Below are 14,365 nucleotides of genomic sequence, written 5' to 3'. Positions count from 1 at the left end.
CTGATCCTAGTCCTTGGTACTCCTTCGCGTCACTGACCCCATCGAAAATCTGCGGGATATGATACCAATATTACCTATCCACATGGAGGCCCAGCCACAAAGTCAAGCTGACCCTCGTGAGATCGATCACGAGCACACACCGAGGCTGGGAGGGGCCAAGGGGAAAGAGAGAAGGGGGCACCTATCCTTCCTTGCGTCGAGAGTCAAGTCACAGCCTCTTCCGTTTTGCTCGTCTGTTCAGTGGCATCACTCTGGCGCAGCCGCAGTGGCCAGACTGATTAGACACAAATGTACCAGCTCGCCCGGAAATGCCTCTCCAGATAGTCACTGTTGAAGACGCCAACCACTCCAGGCGTCCTCATCAGGCGTCCTCGGGTGGAAAACCCCCTCTGGCTCAAAGCAATGTACAGTACCTCACACACACACACGCACAGACACACTTTAGCACACTCTCTCTTCTTGTCCCCCCGTGCAAATAAAGACCCAGCTCTTGCACTAGCTCGTCGACTGGCGCAATCTCCACCTCTTAGGCTGGATGCTGAGGAAGTACCCTCTACCACAGTACAGTCCAGCTGGGGAAGTCACTCCCTCTCAGCTCTCCTTCATTAAGGCGTGTGCACAGACAACATGGGCGAGAGGAGGAGGAGGGTGGGGCTATGCCGGAAACCGCTCGCAGCAAAGGAGAGAAGGGAAACAGAGGAGATCAACAACACGACATGCGTTCCTGGTCAATGACCGCAGAGATCTGTGCAGCCGACGATAATCAATGCCTCTTTCGATATATGACGGGGGGGGGGGGGGAAACCAGGCCAGTCGGCCTAGCGTTGTCATGACCGGGCGCAGCTTTTCCTCTCCGTCTGCTTCTGGGCATTTCGGTTTTGCTTGTGAAAACAAAGAGAAAGCTTCTGACTGAAGTGACACATGAAAGTCACGACTCGACAAGGATTCTTGCTTGGATCTTGAAGAGGAAGAGGACGAGGACGAGGAGATTACCTAAAGAAATGGGAGGGAGAGAGAAACAAGGTAAGCTCGTGAGGCCTTTTCTTCCACACTTGACGGAAAGAAGTCATCACCGGGCCCAAACGTGCCTGTAAGCGTACCTGTCTATCGCCCCCCTCGTCCCCACGATTTCACCCTTCCCCCTTACCCCTTTGACAGGCCACCGTCTCTACACCGTCGAGCGGGATGATGGGACTTTTCCGAGATTTGTCTCATGTCCTGCCCCGTGTCCCTCTGGTGGATTCCTTGGATCCCCTCCAGGCTCGTCACTATACTGCAACCGCGCTGGTCCTCCCGCGGACACTTGTCCGATAGTCCTTCGGCAGATGAACAGTGCCGGCTTCGAAAGTGGGTTCAAACCGCACCGCACCGCTTTCGCGTGGTGCGCCGTCTCCCCCTTAAGCCTCCACCTCGAAAGCCACCTCACTGCGACACACCAAGCGCAGCCAGTGAGGCCGCTTATAGTGAAGGTGCCACTGGTGCCTACGATGAAGGGAGCGAATGGGAAGGGAGATCACGAAGCCAGCCAAACACTATTCTCGGTGACAGGCACGATCGTCTGTCATTCTACTCCACCAAAGAGACGATGCCCTTTTCTGGATGATGGATAGAGGCCAGGCAGGCCAACCAGGCGCACCAGGCGCACCAGGCGGCTCAGCCCTGCCGTCACGGGGCCTAAAACTGCTTCACTAAGTCGGCGGGAGCCGGGGGCGGTGTAAATGTCCTGGGAGGATTCTGTTTCGTGATCAGTCACTGATGAATGTGCTGTATCATAACAATCAGGGCATCGTTCAGCCTGAGGTTCTAGACCACGAAAGCCAGGGCCTACTGTGCAAAACCTGGTTCCGAGGCGCTTCTTCTGCATCTGCATGGAGGGAAGGGGGGGAGAGGAGGAGGAAAACCGCCAATGTCGATGATCAGGACAAGGGGGGGAGGGATGCATTCGTCCATGGCATGGCATGGCATGGCATGGCAAAGCATTACGTGGATTGATCATCTTCAGCTGCCCCCAGACACTCCACCTCAGCTCTCGACAGCGTCCTCATTTGGGTGGAAGGGTGGGTTTACTCGGCCGAGCGATCATGGGCTGCTGGGAAAGAGACCAAGGCCATTCTGTCCTCGCTGGGCAGGATGTGTAAGATGCGCGTCACATGGCATCATACTATGCGCGGCAAGAGAATGAACACACCCCCTGTAAGATAGCACATCGGGGCCCCCGTCGACGACAATATTACAGGTTGCAGGTTGCAGCAGAGCAGCGTTACACCTACACACCCACCCCTTCCTGCACAGCAAAAAGCCACAGGCCTGGCCTGGCCCAGCCGGTGTCCTGTACCTACTAAACTTAAAAACTCTATTGCTTTCCCCTTCAGGCCCTCCCTCCGCGAAGAAAGGGAGCCCGCCAGCCAGCCGAGGAGACTTTATTTCTCGTAACGCGACCCTCCAGGCTGGAGAGCGGAATGAGGGCCCCAGGAAGATCGGTTGAGATTACCCGGTAGGGGAGAGAGCACTGAGAGAGAGAAAAGGAAGAATAGAGAGAGGCCTAGTAATGTAGTAGTGCTCTAGATCCAGATGCTGGTGTTACGGGATGTCCTTGCGAGTGGGCCATTTGGTGGTCCGACTCCTCTCGCTCTCTCTCCACACACACACACACACTCACACACTCTCACTCTCCGGAAGATATTATCTGGCAGGCAAGTCTTGCCTCCCCCTCGCCGCTAAGATCACATACCTTACCAACATGACGATGTCACGGCCCACCATTTTCTCTTTCCGATTCAGAGTTTTTTTACGATTTCGATCGACAAACCCCCCCCCCCCTCCTTCTTCCTCCTTGAGGGTTGGGGACAGCCAATGAGAACTGAAGGACTCGGAACAAGAGTCGTGACGTAGAGGGCTTGAAGGAGGGAGGGTGGAAACACATCGGAAGAGGTATAGGGCAAGGGACAATGCGGGCTGGAAGAGTTGGGGGCACTGTGTGGCTACCCATGAGGGGAGTGGAGGGAGTCCCTCCCCTCTGCTTCTCTCTCTCTCTTTCTCTCGACCACAAGCAAACGTCAGAGGGGAGGGAAATATTGGGAACCTTTTCTTTCTCTGCATCCCTCCCCATTTTTAACACCACCCCCAGGCTGCAGCTTTTTTGGTCAGAACAAGGCCCGAATCATGAGCCGCGTTCAACTAAAAAGCAATACTCGCCGAAATTCAGATTGGACGAACGCCGCATCTGGCATATACATTAGTACATACTACGGTACATTGATTGTACATTGCAGTTAGTATCCCATCTTCCCTCCTGGCTTAGTGTCTTGTCCCTTCTGTCTCTTTTTTCCATTTCCCACACAACCCAGTCAAAAAGTCAAGAGATGTGAACAGCACAGACGCTGTTGCGCTAGGAAAACCAGGTTCCCCCCTTCCCCTTTTTATCATACCACAGTTCCTCTCTCGTCGACGATTCAGACCCTAGATCGAGTTTTAGCCTCGAATGAGAGAGACGGGGGAACCTTGAGATGCCGTTTTTGGATGCCGTGAGTGGGTTTATTTTTATTTGGGGGGGGGGGGGGCGGCTTGGAGAAGACCATTCTCTAGCTTTCCTCCAATCCACACAAACCCTTTTCCGTCCGTGTGTGAATGGGGAAAAGAAGTATGTACATAGTGAAATGATCTCTTTTGGGGTCATCAGCTCTCTTCTCTCCCTTCGCTTTTTGTCCCGTGCTTTTCCCCACTTGAACCAATCGCGGAATAAAAGATCCAGAGCTGAAAAAGAGCAGAAAGTCAAGGGCATGCATATCCCTTGAAGCAGTGAAACGGGTCATGTCAGCATTATCTTTTTGAAAGGGGAAGGGGGGGGGTGGTTGAGGCCATGCAGTTCCTTTTGTTCTTCTTTTTCTTTCATTCATTTATCTCTGTTGCGAAGAGATCAAACCAAAAACAAACTCCCTTCTCATAGGTTCATCTTGCCGTGACGTTTTCTGTCTTGTGGTAGTAGATCAAAACAAACACGTTTTTTGTCTTGGATGCTTTTCTGACCGCTCCCCCCGCGTTTTCTTTTGTCTTGGATAAACAAGACCGTCGAGTCAGTTGTAGAATGTGTTCAGTCTCCTCCATCTCAATCTCGTGTCTCTCTCTCTCTCTCTCTCTCGCGCGCGCGCTCTCTTCTATTACCTTACTGGCGCGGTTCCGACAATCTGGTTGTACTATAGCAGGTGGAGTATATTGGTGGATCAAACAAACATCTTTAGGCAGACACCAAATCTAGCAAGGCCATGGGGGGGAGGGGGAAAAGGGTGACATCGTCGCAGGCCCTCCTTCTTTCTCAGCTCCCCCCCATTCCCGTCCCAAGCGTACCCGCACGGAGCCACTGAAGCCCGTGAGGTAATGGGGCCTATTTCTTCAAGTCTCATCCTCTCTCTGGGAGCGAGATTATCGCCGTTCGGACCCGAATCACCCTGTACAAGGTCTGCCCAGTGAAGGAGATAATGGGAGGGCCCAAGCAAGCAAAAACAGCAAGCTCATTGATCTATCCACCCCCTCCTTTGCGATTCATTTACAGAGAACGAAATGAATTCTCCGTCAGCCTCTTATTGGTTCGCATGATCCTCGAATAGAGCACTCCACCAGGGGGCCTTGGGGGACAAGATGGGTCAGGGTATTAATCTACTATGGATGGATCTACTATGGATGGATCACTGCATCTTTGGTACTATTCGATGTTGATATGTACCATAGCGGCGTCAGCAACCAAGGCGGTGACTGCGGCTGGCTAGTTCTTTCTGGACTAAATCATCCTTCCAGATTGTGTTGGAAAGAACACACACACACACACACACACACATATACGCCCGCGCGCATTGTCCTCGTGATGGGTGTGGGTGGGTGTGTGTGTGTGTGTGTGCCGGCAGGGTTGGGGCATGAATCGACACAGCCCTGAATGTTCCGTCTGACAATTTGCCTGGAGCGAGCCCTGGCATGGGCTATTTGGGTGGTTTGGAATCATCGGGTAAAGAAGAAGGGGGGGTGGGATGCGTATGTGTGAGAGAGCAACACATACATACACACACACACACACACACACACACACACACACACACACACCGAGAGAGAGAAGAAGAAAAAGAAGAGAAGCCTGAGCTGATCCTTGTTCACGAACACGTCCATGCGCTCACTTCCCAGGTGGCTGGTTTCTGCGCTCAACCTGTGACGCCTTCAAACCCCCTCCTCCCCTTCCTTCACTTTCTTTCTTGGTTGCTACTGTTGTGATACCCTGAAGAGAACTGTCCCTGAGTGGATCATTACCTGACATGTTAAGGGGGGGGGGATGCAAGAGAGAGACAGAGAGAGGGACTCTAAAGCATAGCCGCTAGAACAGATGATGGCCCCCTACCGAATAGGAGGAAGGGGTGCACGCCAAGGGAGAAGACAGCAGATAAATCTACCAAAACACTCCCTGAACCCATGCTGTACGCTCTTTTGTGATACGCAGCCCATGCCTGCCACTCGATGCGATACGAAGAGGGTTTCTTCTTCTTCTCCTTCCTCTCTCTGTCCTTATTTCTCTTTCTGTCGAGGACTCGATGATAAGCCGCAGCCCTCGACGGGGCATGAACGAGTGGGTTGGGGTAGGATGCCCAAGTATGGAGGAAGCACAGCAGGATCAGGGCTTGCAGAACCACGAGGGAGGGCATGGATGGTTCTATGGTTCACAGCCTTGACTTTTGAGTTTCGGCACAGGCCCCGGCCCCCCCCCTCCCTAGACCAAAAACCCATGGTTATTGTCCTACATGGCTGCACGGTTTATCCAACCCCTGAAGAAAAGAGAGCTAGACAGAAGAGAAGAACAAGAAAGAAAACTAGAGCGCCATGGTAAATATACATTGGCTTGGTGTGGGGTGTGGCATATTGTGAGCGAGTGAAAAGTTCACGATCTATAAGTTTGATGAGTTGTGCTGGAGATCGATGCTTTCTATTACTCCTGTCTGCTGAGTATACGCAAATCCTTTGTTCCGACTCTGATGCAGCTCACACGCGAAACAGCCTCGTCTCAGATATGACGACCTCTGCCTCTCTCTCTCTCTCTCTCTCCCTTCATCCTGAGGCAACCTCCTTTTTGGATATCCCTATTTCTTTGGGGCCCGTCAAATTTGTTGATAACGAGGAAGGGGGCGGCCCTAGAGCAGCCGGGAGCTAGCCACACGGATACGCGGACGCCCGCAGAAGGAGCGAAGTGGGCGGAAAGAAGCTTAGTGACACGGCTGAAGGGGGGAGGAGCTATCGACCAAGGGAAGCCCTTGCTTCAGTGCCTGGCCCGGCTTTTCCAGATTATGGGAGGCGCTCTCAACAACTTCGTGGCGGCTGGGTATTGGTGAGAGAGTGGAAGGAAGGAGGAGAAGAAGGGGGCAAGCAGTCTGGAAGAAGAGAAAAAAAGAGGGGGGGGGGGTGTGGTTTGTCTTTCTATCTGTCTATCTATCTGTCTCGTCTTGTCTCCCTTGCAGTAATAATAATAATAATGATAATGATATCATCCTTCGAAATCATCTCTTGCTGCATTAATGGTCCATATTGGAGATTATATCGTTTTGGAACAAGACCCCTATTGTGTGTGTGTGTGTGTGTGTGAATTGATGAGCAGAATGTACTTTGAGGTTTCCTAATCCGGAAAGTATATTCCTACTTACGTTCTGGATTTTTTCTTGCTCACACAATACGTATCATAATATCATTGAATATAGTAGTGGCATTTGCATGTGGTTTGTCCTCCCCCTTCCCCGGCTGGGCTGGCTGGTTTGTCAAGTTCACATTCATTCACATGTGGCTTGATGAAAAGCAACAAGCTTAAGCCCCTCCAGATTTATGGGGTACTTATACTTGTTACTTAGCCCCTCCCCAGCCAAATGCGTCGGGGCAAGCTGATTGGGGGCCAAAAAAAGCACTGGAAGGTCGTACAAGGTCAAGATGATATCGTCACGTGCGTGGTGGCCGCTGCGTTGTCCGCTGCGGTGTTCAGGTTCTGGGTCCAGCCCAGGGACACCTAAGTCGCGCCTTCTTAGTCCCTTGAGGCCGATTTGCCTCCTTTTGTAGTAATCTGGGCCTTTGCTGAGGCTCTCTTTCCTTGTCGCATCAGGCTGCTGATACAACCACGCACACAAGGGAGGGGGGGGCTCAAGATTGAACACTCCTCCCCTCCTTGTTTTGTTAGTCTTTGGTACCTTGTGCTCGTTTTCGTTTCGGCACGGCGGCCGAACAAGAAAAAGAAGGAAAAGTAAAGAAAAAGAGAGGGATAGTTTTACAGGGGGGGAGTAGTGGAACCATCTTTTCGACCTGTGAACTGTGCAGTTGCATCATGCAGGCTGTGCAGAGAAGAGGCGGGGGGGGGGGGGAAAGGAGGGGTTAGGTACAAAGGCTGGCAGATCCTCATTGGGTGAGATCCCAAAAAACTGAGGATAAAAGACCTAGGCGAGCAAGGCCATCCCAGGTTGGTCGTGAACGGAGCTGATGCGAGAGAGGAGTCGAATCAAGATAAACTCACTCCCCCGTGCAAGAACAAGAAAGAAAAGTTGGGCCGCGGACTGCCGGATGAAGTTTAGCTGTAATCTCACATGAGAGAGAGACGAGAAGCGGGACTTGATGCACTGTGCCGCCAGATGTCCCAATCTCTTGTGCCCTGGTCATTTATTCTTTTCTCCCCTGCGAACAGGCAGACGTATTACTGTGTTGTGGTGGCCCCATCATGCTGTAATAAAAAAATGAGGGGTCATGACAAGCTCGAAGCGAGGGTGCCGGTCTGTCTGTCTGTCCAAAGCCCAGCAAGTGGGAAGGTAATGTGCCCATCAACCATTGGGTCCGTCCTGCAGGCTGTCGCTTGCAGTAGAACCCTGACGACCAATCCGCGATAGTTGTCTCGCTACCATGCAGAAGCAGCACGGCCTTAGCCTGCGTGTGTGCGTGCCGGCCTGGGAAGGCAGAAGGGGGGGGGAGGACTCGAGAGAAAGAGGTGCGTGATGTATCAAAACCCCCCATAAACAGGCGGGGGACTTTTTTCGGTGCTAGTAGAAGCTGTCAGATCAGGACAGAGAGACCTCGCAGCGTTGCAGCGTGATGTGTACAGAAAGACCATGCTGCCATGGTACCATACAAAGATGCGAACCCCAGCTAGCAGGTGCAGCATTGGATGGTCGGTCGGTCGGTCGATGACTACTTGTGGGTCGTTCTACTGGGCCGGGTTCAGCAGACCCAGGACCTCGGTTCTTTTGCTGTGCATCCTTGGTGGAGACCTCTCCTCCTTCTCTCTCTCTTGTCTCGTTCGTCTGCGAGCGTCGCGGGTGAGATGCTTTCGCCAGCGGCCTGAGACCCATGGACTCAAATTAGAAGTTTCCCAATTCGTATTGGAGAGAGAGAAAGAGAGAAACAGAGAGGCGTATAACAGGAAACAAGTGATCTTACTGATGAGTTTAGGTGTGTACCATAGTATGTGTTGATGGATGTTGGATTGCGGCGTGTCTGTCGCACGATGTCGCCGTTCCCAATATCCCTGCTTACCATTCCTCCTATGCAAATCCTTGTCAGAACCACAAAGTTCAGACCCTGGTGTCTGAAAAGAAGAAAAAAGAAAAGGCTGGCCCAGGTGCTGGCCTGGGGCAATCTTGTCGCAATCTGCTTTTACAGATCCTAGCGCCGAGCAGTGGGATAATTTAAACTCGGGTCTAGTGACCACAATTGGGTTAGCCTGCAGCCTCAACGTGGTCTGGGTAGTGGTTTGTGAGGTAGGATCAGGTAGGTTTTTTGGGGGGAAGTGGAGGAAAATGAAAATGCCACATAGCACACCATGCCTGCAGGACAGCGCGACAAGAAAGAACAGAGAGACAGACAAGCATGGGCGATAAAATTACAGGCTGTCCGTATGACCATCTGACCAGGCTCTGTATTGGCTAAAAGCCCATGCTGCTCCTACGGTCTCTCTGCATCCCGAATCCATGCAGCAGTATAGTATCACCCAGAAGGTGAGGGAGTACAAAAGTACAAGGCCCTCTCACTCGCCAACCGAGGCCAGGGAGGGGTGTGCGTGAACATCAGACGGAGAGAAGTGGGAGAGCGGGACGGTGGTGGCTGTAAAAATGAATAGGCCACGAGGATTGGACCATCATCCATGGCATTGTATGCAGGTAGTGTGCAGGTGAGAACTGACGAGCCACCATGCTGCAGGTGAGGGTGGGGAAAGGCCCAGTGAGGATCACAGTTGTACTATGGTGGGAGGTGAGAAGAGAGGAAGGAGTGGGGGGGGGGCCGTGCTTAGAGAATACGCAATCCTTCTCCCAATCAAAAGAGTCTTGGGTAACGCCGGACGACAACCGGCGAAGCGGTCAGCGGCACACACACCTTCTTTCTCTCGTCTCTCATGTGTGTTGGTGTGTGCAGTGCCACCTCTGCGACTGACCACCCCTCCTTCCCTTGTCGTCCAATCATCGAGCGGGGCGACCGAGCCTGCTTGCCGTGGCTGCCGTCTGACTGCGTCGAGTCCGTATATTCATGACGAATCTCCGTTGTGTACACCCTCGGAAGGAGGGGTGGGCAGGGTGGCGAGTGCATGAATGAGAGATTGACAACTGTTCGGCTGGAGCGGCTCAAAGTCATTCTGGTGGAAGGGTCGTACGTTGAATGGAAGACAGCGGGGGAAAAGAAAAAGAAAAAAAAAAGGGGGGGGGGGGAAGAGAGTCCGGATTTGTCTGCCAGTTTTTTCCCTTCTTTTTTTGTTGAAGTTTGCAACTCGATCGACATCAAGGACGTTGCTATAGGATGTAGTGGTGTACCGCAGCATAGTACATACTAACCGTAGTAGTACTCACATAGTACTATGGTAGATGCTGCTGGGGCCGTCGTGGGCCACTTCACTTGTTGTTTAAGACCCGAACGCCCCCAGGCTGATGCTTAATGCACCGCACCGCCTGGACGGATGGGCTAGCAGGGGCTTTAGTTCTGCAAATGGGTGGGTAATGCCACGTGAGCCCGTCGTTGCCCACCAGTCGCAAACTCGGGATACACGACCTGAAGTTTATTGTGGTCCACACCTTGCTATCTTCCTTCCCACTCTCTCTGTCTCTTTTTATTTTATTTTTTCCTGCTCGTGCGGGCGGTCCTTCTGCTCCGCGCTAGGCCTTCCTTGCACTGATCGATCGCGGAAAGTTGGAATCACGGAAATGGAGAACAACACACGTAAGACCCTCACCACAGAGAGCGGCCTGGACCTTCTGTCTGATTCTAGTCCGATGAAAGACGGCTGAGCTTGGCCGGGTAGAGGTTGACCCGGACCTGACCCATGTACTCGCCCACCGTTCTGCGCGAACATGTCCCGTCGGCCTGTGGCACAGTGCGCGAACAAGGGAAACAATTGAACTAGGGGGTACCTGCACAGTTGCTAGACCCGTGTGCGGTTGCTGCACACATGTTGTGTAAGATGCATAACACCAAGGCAATCGTATGATACGAGCACACTCTCAACACACTCACACATTGTCGGTGCTCCGGATACGACAGGCTGCACAGGAGGGGGGACTCCATCTCGGGCCACGAAAGTGACAAAGAGTGGATGCAGCTGAAGCCCAGAGCCAAGCAGCTCAGGCGGGGTGGTGGCTTCTGGATCCGCTTGCGGACAAACAGGGTCGAAGAGGAACGGAAGACCCGGGAAAGGAGGGCTGGGCTGGGCTGATCTGGACCGCCAACAGGGTCACCCAACAGGGTCACCCACCAGTGATTCGCCTGTGGAGCATCGGGCGGGCGGTAAAGTTGTGTGTGCCTGCGTATGTGTGTGCGCGTTTGTGTGTGTGTGCGCGCGTAAGATGACTGACTGACCCTCGTCATCTGATTCCATCAGAGCCTCGGAATCAATGGAAACTGTTTCCGTTCGGAGAAGAAAGGAGTGAGCGTCTCTGTGTTGGCCTTGGCACCTTGTGCTCCTCCCCTCCTTGCTTCTGCCATCCTGAAGGGGAGGTGGATAATTGCCCAAGCGGACCGACCTCGGCTTATCCTTCCACAAATGGGTCTAAAAAAAAAATTAAATTCGTCCAACCGATAGAGCTGGTGGTGTTGGAGTAAGCAATGACGACGTGTGTGTGTCCAGCCGTGGTGATTGCAAAATGGCAGATGGGAGAGGACGAAGACGAGGACGAGGAGGACCCGAGGGAGGAGGATCACCGCCCTTAAGTATCGACTTCTCTTTCATATTCTCGACTACTCGACTCCCTCCCCAGCTGGCGTTTTGGTTCTAGCATCAACGCTTGTTTAGGTCGAACCCGACACTCTGGGTCGGCAGACATGGCAGAAGATCTGACATGGCCCTAAAGCGATCACCAGGTTGTTAGGGTGCGGTGCTAATTTAGTGGGAGTTCCAGGTTTGACGCCATCTAGGAACCCTCCCGCAATCCCCCAGGCCAAAGGGGGTTTGGTTTGTTGACTTTTCATAGTTGATAGATGTGTTGCATTTGGGGTGGAATTATTTTCATGTGCTGGTAGACATGTTCATTGCGCAGGGCTGCCGGCCATGTCTAGTTGGATGAGCATCGGAAATGATGGCACGGGCGAAAAATGACAGCCCACCCGACCTGACCTGATTCCAGTCTTACTCTCGGACCCGCATCGCGCGAAGGGACCAAAAAAGAGATGCTATGCAGCAAGCTGCATGCAGTTGGGTGCGTTGGCCGTCGTGCCCTTTGGACCTTTTCCTCCGAGCCAATGTCGGAAGATGGGAGGAGGTGAGGGGGCACATCAGCAGATAGTCACCCTGTGCCGTATGGAAACTGTGTTGCTACTGGACAGGCCCAGGGCATTACCGCCGCCACCGCCGCCGCCTTCTTTTTTTGGTCTCAAAAGAGGTAGGAGGAAGCCAGCCAACATGACGGCCAAATGACATGGGCATGTTGCGAGGTGTTGAGCTCCACGCAGCCAATGGCGCCGCTACGGGGCAGCCATCATGTCTCTTAAGAATTTGGGGGGGGGGGGTGCAGATAGTCTTCATCGCCTTTCTTTTTGGTGGCCCGTCGGGGATACAGGACAACATATTTTTGTTGAACCACCGTGTTGGGTGGTGTACGGGGGATTCGGCTGTGAGAGACAGTTGCGGTCCTCGGCTCTTCCCCAAATTTTCCCCCTTCTTTTTTTCCATGACGAGACACCGACTCTGTATGACAGTAATATTATTAGGAATCCACATGCGACGCATCACAACATGAAATTACCGTAGAGACAACACAATAAGGTTGCGGGCACGATAACGTGGACGCTGCAGTGCGACTGCCTCGAGACCATGACATGACAGGCTGCGACTTTTGTTTCGAGTTGAACAGCCTGCCCGGCCGAACGTTGACCTCCAGGCATCGTTGTGCGTCGTTGTTGTCTTCCGTCGAACTCATGGTCTCTCAACTTCTTGGGACCCGGTGGAGGCAAGGCGAGGTGGGTTGCAAGGTCCAATAGCCGGTCCATACACGAGGCTGAGAGATCGGGTTCTGACGTAGCTATTACGAAGCAAATTGCACACATGCGGTTTTGGGAAAATACCATGTCCCAAGCCTGTGCTACCGACATAGTTACCTACTAAAGTACCTGTAAGACACTAAAGACACCACCCCAAAGAAATGCCCTGTCTACACCCGGCAGGGCCCTTGTCTGGCTAATGCGACCACGGCCTTTGGGGCCGCTAGCTTTACCATTTCCCCCTTCCCTTCTCCCCCCCTCCCCCCTAAAACAGAGACCTAGCGCCCCTGGGACACAAGGCTGAAGGGAAGAGCCATCCACCCCATCCACCTTCTCCCCACGGTGCTACGGTCAGGCTCCCCATACGACACTAGAAAGACAACCTGGGCTGCACTTGCAGGGACCTTGTGCAAGACGCAGGGCTGCCAGGCCACCTGTCTGGTCCCAACTCCATCGAGCCTCTCCGCGCCCTCGGAACCCACAAACAACGCCAGATCTACGCTACTCTTACCGAGAAACTCTAATCCAACTTCAATGTTCCTATTTCTCTCTATCTCTTGACATTTGTCTGGTGTCGTCGAAATATTGCTCCGTGAGCCCTCACCCAAGAAGACTACATCCTGCCACATGCCTTACCACGGTCCGAAGAAGAAACCTTGGTAGGCCTCGGCCATTGGCGTGCTGATCTTCCCCTCAGGATATGATCACGGCAGATTGGATGACTGACCAATCTCACCATCATCGGCAATATTTGTGGCACTGTCTACAAAGAGCCAGCCATTTGAGGGATGGCGACATAGACAGTATCTGGCTTGACAAAAGCTCATTGGGACTGACAGCCTTCTTCCATTTGCCAGGCCGTCGTGGATTGACCTACTGCGGGATTTCTTTCCGGGTTTGAGAGCAAACGTTTGCATTCACTCATTCATTCGCCCCCTTGTGACGGGACGGCTTCAAGGTCTCCATGAACCATAAAAGACAAAAGACAAAAGGAATCGACCAGAAATTGCCACCAATCGCTTGGACTGTGACCATAACCAATTCAATGCCATATGCAACATGTAGTGCCGCGCTCCCCCCCCCTCCCTCTCTCTACCTCGGGATACGTCGGTCTTTAGCCGGCGGCCACGCTGTGACTCCATATCTTTGCCACTGGCTCGGCAGCAACGTCTGATGGGGGACCCCTCTCCGGCATCACGAACCATACGCACAAAAATCTCGGCGAGTCAGGAATCTGCAGTCTGCTGCGGGCATCAAGAGAAGGCAAGAAAAGAAAAGGGGAGAAAAGATCGTTGACAACGGGCCAGAGATTGGCCATGCCAGTCATTATTCACGTCTCTTGGCTCATGGCTCGATGTGTACTGATGGATGGGCCAGACTGGCCTGCAAAGTCTTTGGTGAACATCGATGATCAAGCCTCGCCTCATTCGAGCGGATGGGAGCGGCACGGACGGTATACGAAAACATCTCAGCATGCCTTGGGTTTTCCCGCTTCCGATGTGCGGTTATCACCCCGGGGTCAGCATTTCCTTCGCTGGCTTCGTCTTGGCTCTGATGCGATGTGTATCAGTCATCGCTGTAGCACAAAGTTCAGTGTACCTCTTTAGAGTCCATGATGTTCAGTATCCGGCATACATTGCGACAAGATTTCAAATCACGGCATCAGCAAGAGCTAGTGTACCGTACTGGACACACCTTGAGATTGGTGACCCACCCCTCGGTACCGAGACCGACAAGGCCTCCCTCATCTTCTCCCGCCCAACTCCATCGCAAGCAACATTAAGAAAATTTGCGACCCTCTTGTCGCCAGACAGCAGCGCATCACCGCATCTGGAATGCCATGACCGAGTCCAAAAAGGACCGGGCCAGCCCTCTCCCAGCAAAACAAGGGCCCCACAGGCATTGAATG

This window comes from Cryphonectria parasitica, assembly GCF_011745365.1.
Source record: "Cryphonectria parasitica EP155 unplaced genomic scaffold M406scaffold_1, whole genome shotgun sequence".
NCBI lineage: Eukaryota > Fungi > Ascomycota > Sordariomycetes > Diaporthales > Cryphonectriaceae > Cryphonectria > Cryphonectria parasitica.
Note: the sequence above shows the minus strand (reverse complement) of the source record.